The 16,984-nt window shown below is 38.0% G+C and overlaps 1 long non-coding RNA gene across 1 annotated transcript; it reads left to right on the top strand.

Annotated features, from left to right (window-relative positions):
• The first annotated feature begins 3,725 nt into the window (after nucleotides 1–3,725).
• Nucleotides 3,726–12,204, top strand: LOC136793974 (uncharacterized). The gene is made up of 3 exons (XR_010840088.1): nucleotides 3,726–3,793; nucleotides 4,672–4,798; nucleotides 11,669–12,204. It is a non-coding gene; the product is annotated as an uncharacterized lncRNA (long non-coding RNA).
• Nucleotides 12,205–16,984: the final 4,780 nt, after the last annotated feature.

The raw sequence follows: 16,984 nt of genomic DNA, 5'->3' as shown, positions 1-16,984 counted from the left end.
GTATGGACTTTTATCTGTATCTATACTTATACCTTGAATGCTTTGTATACAGAAAGTTTATTTGGTTAAAGTATAACAAAGGTGGAAAATTTTCTCAGCATCATTAATACTAAACTCATCTCAAAGCCATACTTCCTATACTAGCTATATAGAATGGTACATCAGTGCCCTCACCTAAAAAATGTACAGAATAGAGTTGAATTACATGTACTAAGTTCAATAAAGGGTGAAAATTTTCTTACATTCATTCATGTATTCATTTAACAAACAACTTTTTTAAAGATTATTATGAATCAGACATTGTGCTGGGAAGGAGAGGATAAGTGGAATTAGAAACAATATCTATGTCTGTATATGTAGTGACAAGATAACTGGAGAAATGTTGAATAGACCCACTTTATGAGTAAGCAAAGATTGAGGAATAGATTAAAGTAAAACATTTCTGATTATATATCAAAGAGACAAATGTCTCACTTACTGCTGACATAAGAAGCCTTTTACTGCTATCCTGAGGTATCAAGCAGTACAAATTTATAAAAAAGTTTAATTTCTTATTGCCCACCAATGGCAATGCTGCTATTCTCATAGCTTCGTCTACTTCTGTGAATCATTTATTAGAATTATATGTGAAGTCCATGCTAAGGAAATTGTGTTTTGTTTGGTAGGCATTGGAAATATTTTAAATGTTCTTTGATCTAGGAAGTGAAATTATAAAATATAGTACCTAGGGATATTATTCAGAGAGAGGTTTAAAGAGTGGAATTAAAAACAAAAAGACTGAAACCCCAGGCACAGTCAACAGGCAATTTCTCTACTATAAGTGCTAGATATTAGAGCACATCCTTTGTGACAAATAAAAGCCAAATAGAAAAAGATAAGATGCCTCCAAAGTTTTGAATCTGCATTACCTGGAGAATGATAGCCAAATTTTAAAATTGTGTAAATGTAAGAGAAAAGCTGTGTTTGGCTTTTATTGTTTTTTCATTTGTTTTTAAGAAAATTAAATTAAAAACTTATTTCAAGGTTGGGTGTCAAATGATAAAGAAAAGAACACCCAAGTAATTCTGATGATGATAATTAATATTTTTAACTACTAACTAGGTTCAAGGCACTAATCTAAGTGCTTGTTTGCTGCTTTTCACAAACCCATCTTTCAAATGAGGCAGCTGGAGCCCAAAGACGTAAAATGTCCAGTGTGAGTTAGCTCATCACTGGTAGCACCTGGACTTGAACGCAGACATTCTTCTATAAAAAACTGTGCTCTTAACCAATTTACCATCCACAAATAAATGTCTTAAGTCAGGTTTAAGGAAAGAGTGGGAGCTGATAAATGCATAGACTTTGGAAAGAGGAAAAGAATAGTTGAGTAAGAGAATACTGAGCAGTTGTTCTTAACAGTGTCCAACTGTACAGCTTTATAACCAGATCCATAAGTCCAAACACTGAGGATCCTCAGTCAGTAGGTTTTGAGTAGAAACTGACAGGTCTATTTAAAAGAAGATTCATAGTGATTCCGATTCACGGGTAGGGTGAGAATCACAAATGTAGGGGTGGGGGAGTATAGAGAGCAGGAATGTAAACCTTGAGAAACATCCACATGCTTTAGGAATACAATTTAATTTACATCATTAATTCTGTACACCATCCCTACATCTCAAGTTTATCAGGGAGTTACCGAGTTTAAGCTGCATCCACGGACACACGATTTCTAAATGTAGAGATGGGAATCCAAAGTCTGACTTTAAAGTCCATTATTTTCCCCATTAGACTAGAGTTTCTTTGAGATTATATATTCAGAGCCCTAGAGATTTAAAGAGTTTTCTTGGGGCCACCTTGGTGGAGGGATAAAGAGTGGATAAAGGGATGCAGAACAAGAGCTCAGGCCTGCAGTCCACTGTCTTATATTTCCAGTCATAGAGTTTTTGCTCTTATATAGTGGGATTCTGTCTAATATTAATTGTAAAAGTGGCTTCAGTGACTAAAAAGAGTGTGAAAGTTACTGAACTAACCCAAGAGCACAAAGTAGGAGTAAAAAAGCAGAGAGGGCTTCCCTGGTGGCGCAGTGGTTGAGAATCCGCCTGCCGATGCAGGAGACACGGGTTCGAGCCCCGGTCCGGGAAGATCCCACATGCCGCGGAGCAACTAAGCCCGTGAGCCATGGCCGCTAGGCCTGCGCGTTCGGGGCCTGTGCTGCGCAACGGGAGACGCCACAACAGCGAGAGGCCCGCGTACCGAAAAAAAAAAAAAAGCAGAGAGAAGTGTTCAGAAGATAGCACTATATGTACAGGAAAGCTCTATTTTAACCAACTTATGCAAAGCATGAAAAACTGAAAAATTCGTAAATGCTATCAGCCATAAGAATATTTGAATAAAATAATCCCCAACAAAGCAATGCAATTGATACTACTTCCCCTTATTAGAAAATCACATTTCTTACATTAAGTAAAATTGTTTACAATATATTTCCATTTTAGGGTGAGATGTTGGCTAACCTGTCATCATGCATCACACGCTTTGGAGAGACTTTAATACAGGGGATTCCAAACTGGCACCCAGATCGAAATGGGTTCCCCTGCTATGTTGTGTTTGTAGGATGGCCATGTGATCCATAGTCTAAACCCAGATGCATTTGAAAGGGACAATAGGCATGAAACTTGACAGTCCCAGGTATACAGGATATATGGTCCTACTACCCTTTTAGCTACTATAAAATTGAAAAACATCAGTCTGAACACTTTTATATGAATGAGGCCGTCCAGTTCACCAAAGTCCTCAGTACTCCTTAGTGTTTACCTCTCTGATACCTATTTTATGCAAATAAAAAAATATGAATATAAAATCATCCCCTTTCTCAGAAAAGGCCATATGTATATATTGTGTGCATGCATGTACATGCATGATTTTCAAATCTATTCATATCTTGGTTCTCCCACATAATGGATAATCTTTTCTCTGCCTCTCGTTAGAAGGATTCTCATTCATTCTCCCTCATTATCCCAACTCAAAGTCTTTTATGTGTTCCCGAAGAAGCTGAATTCCACCTGACAATAGTTTCAATGTAGTTAATGTTACGATTTCCACTATTCTCTTTTACTGGGCATAATAAAAACCAACAACATACCTGTAGCTGATGAACAATGAGAAAAATGTATCAGCAGATGTTTTAATACTTGGCCAAAATTTCTCCCATCTGACCTATATTATACTTTTTAAGTGAAGTCCAATTAAATGCTAGCTTTGTTGAATATATTCATCATAAAATAAATGGAGTATTGTTAGCAAAATAGCCAGTTTAGAGCACCAGTAGTATACAGAACTGTTCTGCTATACAGCCAAAACCACTTATTTTGGAGTACTTGAACCTAAGCACAAAGCCGAAAACAAGAGAATGAGAATGAGAAAATAAATTATGGAAATCAGAACTAATTGTACTTTCAGGAGTTTGATAGATTATTCTTTTAAAAGAGGAGAGAAGAGCGGGCTTTTTATTATTGCAATGCTGAGATGAATTACCCACGACCTTATGTAAACTGAAAGCTTGTATTGACCTGTTGAAATGGGAAAGCTTGTAACCATGGCAACGGAGGACAAGTAAAATTGGTTTTCTCTGCAGTTATAAATAAGGTGGAGAAACCCTGGGCTTTTCTTCCCTCAATCTGTGACAAAGACAACGCAGAAAATAAAAACCACCATTTTTCTCTCTATGGTTTTTACAGTCATACAATGCAAGTCAATTTACATGAAAATCTCCACAGAGGCAGACTGTTATCTACAAGGTGTGAAGGAAGAGAAGGTAGGTAGTGGGGATTGGGGAAATAAAGAACCAGAAAGATATAGAAGCTCATAGGCAATGCCACTGATTAAAAAATTCTTTCTTAGATGCATGCCACATACAATTTCAGTGTTGTACATTTCAAGGTATCTAAACGTACTTGAGCCAAAGTGCAGGAGAAAACCCTCAAGCTATTCCTAATTGTTATGCTGTATCTCTCTTTTATCTAGAATAAAAAGGATATTAAGCACAGTATATTTGTAACTATATCTACTCTTACTGTGTTCTAAAATAAATGAATAATGATATATGAGGCTTTGAAATGTGATTCTGTACGGGCTTAGTGGCCACTATGGTTAATTCTGTTAATCCTTTTAAGTCTGAATTTGTATCAAGTATTTTTCAAAAATTTAACCTCTTTCACCCAACACTTGGTGGCACTACTACTTCATAAGGCAAGTCCCTGAAAATGATTCCCAAATCTTCTGTATCAAGGCTTTGGAAAATATCTTGTCTGCCAGACTAGACTGTAACCCTTCAGCTCTAATGCTTTGAAAATGCTGCTGGAGACGTTAATAAATCTTCTGTCCCTCCCACAACAAATAGGGAAAAAAACTGTTACAAGCACTAATTTTTATCACACTAGGTTAATAGGGATGAAAAATGGAAGAAAGGCACTTTCATCGAATATTTATTAGGCTAATGCTTTAGAGTCTACACTGTCTAAGGGAACTTTCTGAAACGATAGAAGGTTTCTTTGGAACACTAGGACGATGGAGGTTGGCTTGTCTAAGATGCAGCTACTAAACACGTGTGGCTATTGGACACTTACAATTTAGCCAGTGCCATGGAGAAACTGAAATCTTCTTTAGAAATGTTTTTAATTAAATCAACTTAAGTTTCAGTAGTCCCAAGTGGGCAGAGACTCTCTCGTTGAACCACAGAGCTTGGGCGTTGCTGTAGATGGATCCAAGGCGTCGGCTCCAGAGAGTTGACTAAAGAGGACAGGAAGGGCTGCAAAGTACGGTAAGAAAAGTGATGACACCACCTGCTCCCCAATCAGTGGGGAAAAAATTAAATGAAATTAAATTAACCAGTCTCTAATATAATAAAACCAGCTTCTTATCCTCTCCATTGTCACTTAGGAAGTAGTGGAGTGTTTTCTTTGCAGTAATATATGTACTGATTGGGTTCCCCTTCTAAACATTTCTCTTTGGGGTATATTTTTTTTCCTCTTTATAATAATTAAGGGAGCAGAAAAACATTCATTGGCAGTCGCTTTGAATTGTGCTGCCCTAAGGATGGTTGCATGAAGCCTTTCATCACTCAGTCCCATCCCCCATGACCTGGACTGAAGGTCAGAATAAGGCTTTCCAAATTTGTTCTTTCTTGTCCCACTGGATGCAGCAGGTTGCCTTCAACAGCAGTGAGTTGCAACAGTGAGAGCAATGATTCAAAGAGCCTTCTTATCCCCAGGCTCGAAACCATATTTGGAAAGACAATGGGAATGACCTGTCGTTAGTGTGTCCTGGACCACTCTTACTTCTAGCTCTAATTTCTCCCTTTAATTTCTTTTTTTTTTTTTTTTTTTTTGTGATATGCGGGCCTCTCACCGTTGTGGCCTCTCCCTTTGCGAAGCACAGGCTCCGGATGCGCAGGCTCAGCGGCCATGGCTCACGGGCCCAGCCGCTCCGCGGCACGTGGGATCCTCCCGGACCGGGGCTCGAACCCGCGTCCCCTGCACCGGCAGGCGGATTCTCAACCACTGCGCCACCAGGGAAGCCCTCTCCCTTTAATTTCTTATGCGGCTTATTCAAGTTTTGTTAAACTCGATTCTGTCTCCCTTACTTGGAATCGGGCTCTCAGAGGAAAGGGGCTAGATTTTGGCTTTTACTTTTTTGCAACCTCTGGCCCCTAACCCTATACATCTATGGTGACCCTTTTCTACTGTCAGAAAAAATGAAGGAATTAGGAGGATTGAGATATCACAAATGGGACTTCCTCTGTTATAAAAGCAAGGTGCTGATAGCCACCTCCTAATAGTGACAATGCAATTTACTGACCGTTATGGATGTGCAGGAATTACTGCCAGAATATTGTAGGAAATCCATTTGGGGTTCTAAATTTGAACAACTGTATTGCTGCGATAAGAAATTCTATGGCATATCAAGAGTGACTCCACAGGTGACTGGTTATTTTAAAAACTTTCCCTCTGCAGTTCTATTATATGCACTTATAACATAATCTTTCTGAAAGATGTTTTTTTCACTCATCTGCTTCCTGTTGCCTTCAGCTGGTCAAAATCCGTACTCTATGCCTATGGACCATATGCCAAGACTACTTCCCCCACTTCCATCACAGAAAAACTTTCCTTTTTCTCTTCTACTTCCCTATAAATAATTCCTTCTGTTTTTAATCCATTTCCAGTTCAAAATAGGTACAGAATGGACTTGATGATTGTTTTACATCTTCACATATTATTTCTTATATTTTCACTAATATTTTCATTGATCATTTTCTGTCTTTATTATGTCCCCAATCATATATCCTTAAGAATCACTGAACTTTAGAACAGACACAGATTCAGAGATCCACTGATTAAGCACTTTTTAACCTAGGGTAAATTAACCTTCTGAAAATTGAAGAACATTTTTTGTTTGTTTTTGTGAAAATATTTATCAGCCAGAGCCTATTTGACTGAAGACACACCAGCTACTTGAATGGAAAGAATTAAGGAATTGTTAACTAAGTATAAAGGGTGAGAAGAAAATACTAGGGCATTTATCATGAAGGTAACTATAAAAAACAAACAGCCACAAGCCCAAATGCTCAGGAAACAATGGGATAGTGGCAACAGCTTAGAAACTTAAAGGAGGGGCCTCTGGGAGCCGAAAACCAGACTTCTCAGGAGGGACTAAACATGTGTCCCTGGGTGGAAAGCAAGATGTAGCTGATTCTGCAACTGCTGGCAGAACTGCTGACTGCATTCAGCTGCTGCTACAAAAATAGCTGCTGCTTCCAGGGTGAGAAGAGGTAGCAGTGATGCTTACAGGAAGTACAGCAGACAGGAAGCCCATGTAAGGCAGAGAGGAAGGAACCAATCTCTTCCTCCTCCAGACTTGCAAGCTTCCTTGGATACCTTTATTGGCAGAACCAAATAGAGAGACGGTTTTGACAGAGCAGAAATGCAGTGGTCCGAGTTCCAGCTCCTCAGTCAGCAAGCAGGGTATAGAGAACAGGGTTGAAGCTGAGAGACAATGGTTTAATAATTGCCACAGACTATATATATTTATATATATTACTTTTAATGGGGAGAGAGCCTATATTTTTATTAGCTTCTCAAAGCGATAGGTTCCTTCCAAATCATTAAGAATTATTGAATAAACAGAAAAGACAAAAGAACCCCATGATAACAAACCTGATGTCCTTTCCACTGTTTTACACTGTCTTCCATTCCTTGGTTAATTACGTTCTCACTAACAAGAAAGCATCTTAATGCAAATTTCAAAACATCATTAGTTCTCAGAACACATTAGGTATTAGGAGCTGTTATCCAAAAAACAAAACAAACACACACACATCCGAAAAAACTTTCTCACAACCTATTTGGAGTCCATGTCTATAAGACTTACAAATTTCCCCAAAGTCAAATCATTATTTTAAGTACAACAAAGTCTACAACTTGTTTTCTTTCAAGAATTATTATTTTATTCATAAACTAAAAGTACATTGAACATATAAATTATTTAACATAGCTTACCCTATTAGAATGAATTTTAAATTAGTAATTAAATAATACTCTTTTGTTTTCCTACCTGATAATGATTGAAAGAGCTCCTTTGGATTGTTACCTGTTACTTGTTACTCATGCATGTACAGCTGCTTGGGTATACTGGAAACTCAGAGGCAGATCAGAGGAAAAGGAAAAAAGTCAAGAAAGTAGTCAGGGTTAGGACTGTTCAACTGTTTGCATCATGACCAATACATCATAATAATGTCCTACAATGTGCAGTGACCTTGTACTTAATATTTAAATGGGTCCAGTAAATTATGTGACATTCTAATGGAAACAATATGATATTATGGAGTGTTAAACAGACCTTTCTAGAAATAGAGATGCTTAGGTTAAGTTGAAAATGCTGTTTTATTTTGGAATGATTCCATAATTTTAGGAATAAAGCAAATGCTGAGAGTTCTGGGAATAAGGTTGCCATGAAGGAGAGAGCTGGAAAGAGAGAGTCTATCTAGACATAAGCAAATGGATGCCTCATGAAGGAGGTCTCTAGTCCCAAAGAAGAAACTGTTGAGGGAAGGGGAAACTCCCTCTTCACAGAAGTGCTGTCACATGGACCAAAATAATTCAGGAGGGGATTAAAGCAAAAGACTGCAGCTTTGCTTATACTCAGATTCCCAGGGTACTAGATACGGATTTTGGCACAGCAAGATTAACCTATCCATCACTGGTGAAAGGGGGGTTTCTAGGACACCACTGAGCTTTATTCACAAATTAGACTGAGTGTGAGGTGACACTGAACAGACCTGGAGGAACAGGGGACTGATGGTCATATGCTCAGATCCTTGGAAAAATAATAGCTAGACCAACAGGTATGAATGTAAGGCAGAGCATTTCATTAACTGAATTAAGAGGTGAAATACCCCAGTGATTAGAACTGGAGTATTACTTGTGCTGCATGAAGTAAACTTCTCTGATAACATTTCCTTACCACACAATGTAAATCTACACAGATGTCTTTTCATCTATTATGTCTGAACCTTAAATTTTCTCATATTATAGATACAGTGCCTATTTTGTTTGCCGTGGCAGTCTCATTTACAAGATTATGAAATGCCCCAGGGCATATGCTTCCTCATCTTGGAATCATCGTTACCTGGCACCCAGCCTGGTACACAGCAGGCATCCAAACAGTTGAGTGAATTTGTTGAATTTCAATCTGTTTTTAAAACAGAATCAATTGAATCAAACAAGTGAAAATGTTCACTTGATCTCAGTGATTTCTGGTCACTCTTAGACAATAGATACAATTCATCAAATGCTGTATTTCAAAGTTTGAAAGGACCTGAAAAGTTATCTATACAATAGATACAATTCATCAAATGCTGTATTTCAAGGTTTGAAAGGAGCTGAAAAGTTAACTATTTTACCTGCCTTTGAAATCCTGAATCTTATTTCTTCATATATATGTATGTGTGCAATATATGTAGACACATACATTTTACACTCACATTTATCTTTTTTTTTTTTTTTTTTTTTTTTTTTTGCGGTACGCGGGCCTCTCACCGCTGTGGCCTCTCCCGTTGCGGAGCGCAGGCTCCGGACGCGCAGGCTCAGCGGCCACGGCTCACGGGCCCAGCCGCTCCGCGGCTCGTGGGATCCTCCCGGACCGGGGCTCGAACCCGCGTCTCCTGCATCGGCAGGCGGATTCTCAACCACTGCGCCACCAGGGAAGCCCTATCTGTCTTTAAATTTGCGTTTTGAGTGAGTTTTTCCCTGAAGTTTCAATAATTTGTTTTATTCATTTGTTTAACACTGAAGGCCTGTGCTCAAATTCATGTTTAAGAAGTCATAAAAAGTGAAAAGAAGCATTGATACTCATTAGGCTTTAAGCAAATATCATAAACACCTAATTGCTTTTAGAGAAAGAGCAAGGGAATACACAGTATTTATTGGATTTTCAGCCTAGTATATGATGCATCTTTTTATACTCTGTACCCATTTGTAAGTGCTTTTGACCGCAGTATTACTGAGGACCCAATAAATTGATGACTGACAGAATAGCATATTAATAAAAATGATCCTTTAAAAGTAAAATGCCAAATATCCTGAGAGCAAAAATAAATATAAATGTAAATAATAGTAACAAGTTTGGCATTTATTTAATTTTAACTTTTTAGAAAAGAAAAATTAGAAATGTAAGCTGGAAAGTGATTAATCATTTTGGAAATGCTTTCCTTAACAGTCCACAGTATGATCCATCACCTTACAACAAATGTTCATTCATTCAAGAAATATTGATTCGACCATCTACCAAACAATTTGTTAGGCTCTAAAAATAAAGTGATAAGTAGGAACTAGTGAGGTTCCTGCACTCAGTGAGCTTACATTTTAGTGTGGAAAATGAATAATAAATGTTAGCTTCATATGAATTAAGCTTCATGTGAATTAAGTTCTGAAAATTATAGGCACTAGAGAGGAAATAAGTAGGTGCTATAACACTGGACAAGAGCTTGTATAACTCTAGGCCCAGGGAGAAGCAAAAGGCCTGAGGTAGGAAAGAATTGGGGAGTATTTGGAAAGCTTGGGTATGACTGAAGCTTAGAGTGAACTATGGAAGATGCTATGAAGTGAAGGTTGAGAGAGATTGAACAGAGCATGGTAGGCATGGAAAAGGGCTTTGAATTTTTTTCTAATGGTAAACCAATGGAAACTTTTAAGCCAAAAAAAAAAAAAAAAAAAAAAAGAAGACATGGTTTGATGGATGTTTAAAAGTCTGAGTGGAGACATTTGGTAAAGAAGAGATTATAGGAGGATTGTGGGGGGGGTGGATCTAAGGAGATCACATACAAGAAGGCTATTTCAGGAGTCCTGGTGAAAGTTAATTAGGCTTTCAGTGATGCTCTGGCAGTGGAGATAGAAGCAAGTAGTGGAATTAAGATGTATTTCGGAAGTCAAACTAAGAAATGGTTAATTCAGTATGTAGTTTAAAAAAATGAGGAAGCCAGATTAATTCTTGACTGACTACTGTGAGATAAATAGTTTAGGTATTGGTAAAATAAAATGGAGCGGCATTGTGTAAGAAGTTGGACATAAAAAGTCAGAAGTGTGAAAGTCTGGGCTGAGAGACGCATTTAAGATTTTTTAGTGCATTAAAGAATGGGCAAGAAAGTAGATATAAAAGATGATGTAGGGCTTCCCTGGTGGCGCAGTGGTTGAGAGTCCGCCTGCCGAGGCAGGGGACGCGGGTTCGTGCCCCGGTCCGGGAAGATCCCACATGCCGCGGAGCGGCTGGGCCCGTGAGCCATGGCCGCTGAGCCTGCGCGTCCGGAGCCTGTGCTCCGCAACAGGAGAGGCCACAACAGTGAGAGACCCGCGTACCGCAAAAAAGAAAAATAAAAAAATAAATACATAAATAAAAATAATAAAATAAAAAGATGATGTAAAGATCGTAAACCCAGTGCTAGCAATCCTAACATTTAGAAACCAAGTAGTACAAGACACTCTATCGTAGGAATTTGAGAAGGGAGAGGATCATTAAATTAATAGTTATAACAATGATCTAAGGTGTTAAAAAATGCAGGGTGGTAGAGTGTTTTAAGAGAGATAAAGGTTAGGATGAAGGTGAGAGATCACATCATATGAGGAATTGGGACCACTTAGGTCACATGACCTTTTGATAGGGCAATGAGAAGAAGCTAGACCTTGTGGGTTGAAAAGTGGATGAGAAATAAAAAAGTGGAGAGAGGGAGTATAAAACACTTTCCTGAGCATATTTTTGATGTCCATAAAGTGAAACTGTACAGGAGTTGGAGAGGAGCGTGTGGTGACAAAAGGTATACTGACTCATTGCCTAGCAGGAAGTTTGCTCTTTTTGCTCTAAGCTCACATTTCACCTCCAGGCTGTATATTTCAATATTTCTTCACCCAATTCTCTACAGGTCCCCAAATACTGTGTCAGAGTTTCTTCTGCTTCTGTGCCTACTTAATTATCTAGTTTCACTTCTTGTTCTGTATTTTGAAACTACTTTCCCACCTCTTATTTGCCTGTCCTACTCCAAAACTCAGCTCTCATCTCCTGCTCCGCATTGAATGCTTCCCTGTGATTCTAGACAGCATTGAGTGTCTTAAATCTCTGACCACTTACTTCCTGTTCATCCTAGAGGTTAAAGACCAAGAGAGAACTGTGGCCATGTTTCCAGGAATCTCCAAGTCCTACATTGACAAAAATAGAGGGAAAGAAGGAGATTATGAAAGAGAGAACCAGCTTTCCTTGGGAAATCCTAACTTGTTCTACTACCCAGAGGAGGTAGAAAACAGAAAGAGAGACATCACTTTTTAGGTACCTTTGTGACATGGGGGAACAGAAAATGTGAGAAATCATTACAGAAAAGAAAAAAGTAGGAGAATAGAGAGATCATGTCCTTTGGAGCACAGAAGTAGAATATTTCTACTTGTAATCTCTTTAAAATCCATTTCTCCATCTCTGGCCAAGAATATTAGCAAGTCCTTCTCTCTTACAGAACAATCAAGCCACAGTGGGACTGGTATGAATGAAGAGAGAAACATTCCCCTTTCCTGGTCTTTCTTTGGAATTTACCAACAGGTCTTGTGGAAGCGTATTTAATATGACTTAACTTCTCATGTGTTTATCTTTCCCTAAAAACAATATAAACTTATTATGAGCGAGAAAATATTGTCTGCCTGTGTAAATACTTTTGCTTATGTATTTTTATTTCTGTGGTGTTCTATAAATTGAGTATTGGTGTGATTTATAAACAGATTTAAAATTATAAATGTAATCACTGTGATTGACAACCAAAAACACACTTACTGGTAGGAATAATTTCCACTATATTGTTGGATGACTTTATATTATATGTAATCCAAAGCCATACCATTAGACTGCAGTTTTCCTTGAAACTCCTTGAGAAACAAATTATTCAAGCACCCTTTATTTCTGTGATCTAGTAACTCAGCCAATCAGCACATATGCATGGCTTAATGGATGGATGGATTAAACCACTTCTTGAAGTAGTTTGGACCTCCTGAGAGAGAAATATATTAAAATGTGAGACATTCTAATATCTTCCTCACCTGTGTTCATCGTCTTTCTGGGTATTTATCTAGTGGAAGTAAGAACGGATAATTAAGAGTTGCAGTTGTAGTTAATATAGTAATTGAACACACTAAAAATGAGATTTAGAAAAGCATTTCCCAAATTATAATTTCTGGAGATGTGAGGCATTCCATGAGAAAACAGAAGGTTACTAAAAAAAAAAGACGTTCAATATGCAGTACCATAGCAGGTGATCTGAGAAGACACAGAGTAAGAAGCATTGAGTTAGAAATTGTCATAATCAGGGAAGTAAGTCCGACAGATGAAGACAAATGTCATATGATATCGCTTATATGTGGAACCTAAATATATGGTACAAAACAGAAATAGAGTCACAGATGTAGAAAACAAACTTATGGTTACCAAGGGAGAAAGTGGGAGGGAGGGCTGCATTGGGAGATTGGGATTGACATATACACACTACTATATATAAAATAGATAACTAATAAGAACCTACTGGATAGCACAGGGAACTCTACTCAGCACTCTGTAATGACTATATGGGCAAAGAATCTAAAAAGGAGTGGATATATGGACATGTATAACTGATTCATTTTGCTGTACAGCAGAAACTAACACAACATTGTAAAGCAACTAGACTCCAATAAAAATTAATTTAAAAACAAGAAAAGAAAAATCTCTTTCACTGACTTTTAAAAAAGGGCTACTTGTTCATTGACGTTTGGTGCCTCTTTCCATGTTGTTCTCTGCATCTGGCCCTTCCTCTCACTCTCTCTGGGTTTTTGAGGACCAGTTCGACTATGGCAGTGACAACACCACAGTCCCCCTGCCAAAGGAGGTGACTCTCCAGGATAACTCTCCTTCCTGCAGCGTTCCATGGCAGCAACTACCAGGCAACTCAATTTTTTCTCTCTGCTCTTTGGTCATTGGACCACTGAGACCTCCATTTTTTTGCCATGACGTAGGAAGAAAAATACCTGGAGAATTGCTTGGAGACTTTCAAGTGCCTTACTTAGCTTAGAAGAACCACACATCCCCACTTCTCACTTTTCTTTGGATAGAATTAATCAGGTAGCAATTCCTAACTGCGAGGAGGCTGAACATATATTTTCTCATATGACCAAAAAGCAAGGGTATTTGTTAGATATTTGTGAGAACTAGAAATGTCTACTGCACTCTAAAACTTTTACCCAGCTTTCTGTGATTAAGTCACCCATATGTGCAACTTATAGAGTAGGTATTCCAGAAGCATCCTTGCCATGATGAAATAAGTTTCAACCACTGTTATAGAACTGATTATATTCATTCTCCTCCAACCGAGGATTGAACTATCAGATCTCACATTCTTAGTGTTGCAGTTGCTGCCCTAAGGGTAGCCTCTCCATTCATCCCCTCATCATTCTCAGTGTTATCTTCTTTTGGTAGTGTATCCTCCCAGATGAAAACCAGTCTTTCCCTTTTTTGGGACAGATGGACTTGCAGTTCAGAATCTGCAGTCAGATGGCTTGATTTTGTATCATGGCACCAATACTTACTAGATATGTGACCTTGGGAAGGTTATTCAACATTTTAGTGCTATGAGTTCCTCACTTGTAAAATACAGAGAATCAGAGCTTCTACCTTGTTGGGTGACTATGATAATTAAATCAGAAAATAAATGTAAATATTAACTATTATTAGTAAAAGTCCTTATACCTTCAACCCCGTATTATCTCCCCCATTTTTGTATGCTAACTGAAAACTGACTTTCACTGTGTGAATCTGAGTTGTTTCATTTGTTTTATGTCCTTTAATGATACAGGGACAGAAAATGCGGAAAGTGTTCTCCTTGCTCAGTTGCCTCCTCTAAGCAATTTCTTCCTCTAGGGCAACAACAAGAAGAAGACCTGCCTCTCTGAGCCACATGCTTTCAAGATACTATCCTTCTTCCTTAATCCTGCTATATACCAACACCCTTGCCATCTCTTTATGTTAGACTCTAATTCCTGACTCTTAGTGTTTCTTGGTGAGTCCAAAATCCATGTGGGTATCTCTTTATAACAAACCTCATCCTGTACCTCTGGAGGTCAAGTAACTTTTACTTCCACTCAGTTCCAGGTTCTACTTCCATAATTATAATTTACATACTTTTATCACCCAAAATATCTTAATTTGAAATATCCAATTTCTCTACTGTCATCTCTTATCTTTCTAACTTGCTTATTATATTCACATATCAACAATATTGTCTCCTCATCAAAATTCCCAATCCATCGATTCTATCAATTTCTTACTATCAATAGCGTTATTCTATTTGCATGTCTCTCCTTTCCCAGGTTACATTTCATGATCAATTATTATAGTTGCTCCACTAAGAACCTTTAATTCCTTACCTCTTTCTTGTTCCTCTACACTCCAGTAAAAAAAAAAAAAAAAAAAAAAAAAAATCAACCCTAGATGACACCAAATAACATCCTTTTCCTTTAGTGCATGAGAGCATCTTAACATCCCTAAAGAAGATCATACAATCATACAACTATCTGAGCAGTTTCACTTTAAATGCTTGATCAAAACATCAAAATAATTTCAACAGTTTTTGGAAATGCCTTGTTGTTTCTTAAGTATCCCCTCCTTCTTATTCTCCTTAAAAATCCTTTATTTACCCCATCACCTCCTCAACACACACACATTCAGTTAGCAACCTTATTTATTTCTGGTACCTCCAATTACAACAGTATGCATCTATTCTCGTAAGCTTGGTCAATAATCCCTTTTGGGCTCTGGGTTCCATCTTCTATAACTTTATCAAGGATTTCACTCTCTTGCAGGTGTCTCTTTTTTGACCTACATCGTTAACTTCTTTCTTTTGTTGGATTATTCATACTAGAACCAAGTGTGCTCTACTAGGTCTTATTCTAAGAATACCTTCTCATGACACTATATCTTCTTTCCAGCATCTTTTGCACTCAAAACTGGTTTGAACAAAAGAGTTGTCCATACACAAAAGCTTCAATTTCTCACTTCCCATTCACTCTGAAGTATAACTCCCACACAAACTCTTACAGTAAAAGCTCAGGATAGTGAATCAAGATCTCTAGACGTCTCTGTAATCTGCGTGTCCCATATCCAGGAGAATTTTGTTGTTGTCCTCACTTCCTTTTACTTCTCAGTAACCTTTGATACCACTGATCAGTTCTTCTTGGAATCTTCTCTTTTGACTTTCATGATGCCACGTTTTCCTAGTTTTTCTTCTGCCTCACTGTCCATTTCTCAATGTTTTATTCCTTGCTTCTCACTCTTGGTCCAACATCTAAATTCGGAGTTCCTCAGCAGTTAGTCTTATGCTTTCTTATAATTTGTCTCACATACTCTCCTGTATGACCCCATTCATTCACATGACATCAGCTATCATCTATATCTTTATGACTCTTAATTTAATGTCCCCAACCTAGACATGTCATGGAAATTCAGATTCATATACCCAACCTTTTTGTCATTTCTACCAAGCTGTCTTACAGATACTTCCACCCCATTATGTCCAAAACAAAGTCCTGATTTCCCCCTTAAATCCTAGTGATGTCCCACCTTTTACCACCTGGTTTATATGATGTGACTATTCAGGAAGCTACTCAACCCACAAGCCTTAGAGTCGTCTTGTTCCTCCCTTTGCTAACTCCAGTATGTCCTCTATCAGCCCTATTATTTCTTTCTCTGCAATATATCTGGAATCTCCACTTATTCATGGCTCCACTGTCACCTTCCCAGCTCAAAATCCCACCTCTCCTCAGCCCTGCAATAACCTCCTTAAAGTGCATAGCTCCATTCTCATTCCCCTTCTAATCAATTTTCCTCTCAACAGCAAAGTGATGTTTTGAACATAGATATTGCTCTTCCAATATTTAAAAGCCTTCTTTAACTTATTCATCCTTTAGGGTAAAATTAAAATTGTTTTATAAGACCCTGCTTAAACTGCAGCCAGCTTATATCCTAGCTTATCTGGTAGTATTATCCACCCAGCTCACTTTACTCCTGAAGTACTGGCTTTTCATCAGCTTCATATCAATGATCAATTCTTTCCCAACTCAGGACCTCTGCTTAAATCTCCGAATCTTTTCTTTTCCCTTGTTTAGAAGAAACAAGAAAAATTCATTTGTCATGTGTTGCTAAACGTCCATGCAATGATCCAGTTGGAATGATCATTGACCTGAATAGGAAATAGATTACTTAGCGCAAATTGTTCATTTTTGGCATATTCATCAATGCTGTGCCTTAAGACTCAATATGCCAACTATGCTTCCTGCTTGAAACTACTTGAAACCTCTGTTTGAGCAACCATTTGGGAATACAATAATTTGAAACCCATTGCCAACATGACCACTGGCAGAATTCACGTATGAGGCAGTTCTAGGTGAAATTACAT

The sequence above is a fragment of the Kogia breviceps genome, chromosome 4, assembly GCF_026419965.1.
Source record: "Kogia breviceps isolate mKogBre1 chromosome 4, mKogBre1 haplotype 1, whole genome shotgun sequence".
Lineage (NCBI taxonomy): Eukaryota > Metazoa > Chordata > Mammalia > Artiodactyla > Physeteridae > Kogia > Kogia breviceps.
The sequence above is the reverse complement of the archived record's forward strand: the minus strand, read 5'-3'. Positions and strand labels throughout refer to the sequence as shown.